Below are 2,378 nucleotides of genomic sequence, written 5' to 3'. Positions count from 1 at the left end.
ATAATAATGATAATAATAATAATAAAAATAATAATAAAAATAATAATAATACATAGAGAGTACACTAACTTATACTATAATTACTATAGGCTATTATACATTATAAAAGGAAGATAATTAATTTAATTTAGTCCTATTGTAAAGCTAGATAAAAGCAAGACCACCTAACATTGTTCACCCTGTTGCCCACCCACTTTAACAATAGTATATTCCAATTGGGTGGTTTATGTCCTACATTCCGGTAAACGAACTGACAAACTTAAAAAATGGCCACTAGGTAATCATCACATTAAGGAAGTGGATAATTATAAATATCTAGGCATTAACATTTCTAAAACACAATCTGAATGTTGTCATGTAAATGATCTAGTTAAAAAGGGTAATAAGCTAATAGGCTATATCAAATCCATCATAAACGGTCAGGACGATTTTAATAGAGTTTACTTCGGTGATATTTTGTGGAAAATGATCGCACTCCCATCCATTAATTATGCATGTGCTGTTTCAGCTTATAGTGCCAGTGATTATAAAAAATTAGAAAATATTCAGTTACAATTGGCTAAGTCAATCCTTAAAGCACCTAGAAACACCCCTTTTTTGGCTCTACTAGGTGACCTTGGATGGGAAAGAATTGAAAATATTCAGAAAAATTAAATATTTTGATAGACTCATTAACTTGGAGGCACATCGCTAGCCTAAATTACTACTTAATGCCTTATTTACCTTATACAATAGTAATTCTAACCTTAAATGGAGATGGCTAAAATCTATTAATAACCTTCTTAATAATAGTGGATTTGACCATGTCTTTTCAAGTGATATTCCCCCTGATACAGCATGGTTTAAGTCATTTAAATATACTTTCAAACAAATGAATGTAGTTGATTGGCTTAATAAAACCAGCGAAAAATCATCCCTCTCTGATTATATTAAATTTAAAAGGATTCCTAAAATGGAGAGTTACCTCCTAACTAAAACTGATTTTTATGGTGCTCAACTTAAGTTTAAGGCACGCTCTAACTCACTTCAACTTGAAATACAAGCTAGTAAGTGGGATAATAATAATCCTGGTACATGCTTACTGTGTAACAATGGTATTGAAGACTTGCGACATTTTCTGTTTATTTGTAATAAGCTTGAAGAAGTTCGGTTATCTGAGCACGAAATTTTAGTGAATAAACTTTATGACTCAGGCTTATCTGAGTTATGTAATCAGATCCTTACAAAGGATACTGATGCATTTCTTATCCTTATGTTAGGCGGAGACTGCACAGAGTTTATTCCAAATCTACCCAATCACTTAATTGACTTGGCTCATTTGATTTTTGATGATTTTTGTAAATCTTATATTAAGAAGGCATGGGCAAAAAGAATTGAGATTAAAAATGGTGCTATGTTATGATTTTTATTATTATTATTATTATTGATATTATTATTATTTTTATGTGACTTAATTTTTTTTTTTTTTTTTTTTTTTTTTTTGTGTACAGTACTTCCTTTTTATTGATTTACATCCCACTATGTATTTTATTCTGTTAATTTTGAAGCACCATTATTGTGATGAGTGCCTTAATGGTTTGGTTAGACTTTTTACTTCATGCTCTTTATTGTATATTCCTTTGTTTGGTTTTGCGACTTTCTTTGTACATTTCATTTTGTTACTTTGGATGCACCATTATTGTAATGGGTGCCGCTGTTTTAAAAGCGTTTTTCCGAAATAAATTATTATTATTATTATTAATGAGAACTATAAATAGAGCTGATGTATTTTTGCTAAGCGACGCTAAAACGTGGTTACCAAAGATCTTATAAACACAAGATAGCGTTCACCGCGATTTACGCGTAACAAATAGAAGCGTCGGTCAAGGTTCAAAAGTTTCCAATTTAGCAAGAGGGCGCCATTCATGCGCTATTATACCAAAGAGAAAAAGCAATCAGTTTTGGAAAAGGGCGTCCTATCTGTTGCCATGGATCTGAGATGGTTCCTGTTCTGCTGTTCACAGGATTGATACTCTAAAGGTAAAGTGGCGTGGTGTACGGTATTGTCAGAGCGGTCAAGGGTCAAAAGTTTCCAATTTAGCAAGAGGGTGCCATTCATGCCTTATTACAAAATTTGCACGCGTAAATCGCGGAGAACGCTATCTTGTGCCTGTCTTTTGTCAATAGGCTACTTTTCCGACGATCTTGCGCCCTCAGTTGTTAAAATGTTGTCTTTGTAGAGAAAATAATTTCGTGACAAACGACCAGTAGAGCATGCGAGTTTTTTTTTATTCAATTTTCGCTGTTCAATAAATTTGCATCTCAAGAGAGTTTTACGAAGAATAATTTACAAAAAAACCGCATAAAAATTCGCCTTTTCGTTAAAAAGTTACGACTAT

This window comes from Anneissia japonica, unplaced genomic scaffold, assembly GCF_011630105.1.
Source record: "Anneissia japonica isolate Jap-2015-1 unplaced genomic scaffold, ASM1163010v1 scaffold287609_len24321_cov121, whole genome shotgun sequence".
Classification (NCBI taxonomy): Eukaryota; Metazoa; Echinodermata; class Crinoidea; order Comatulida; family Comatulidae; genus Anneissia; species Anneissia japonica.
Note: the sequence above shows the minus strand (reverse complement) of the source record.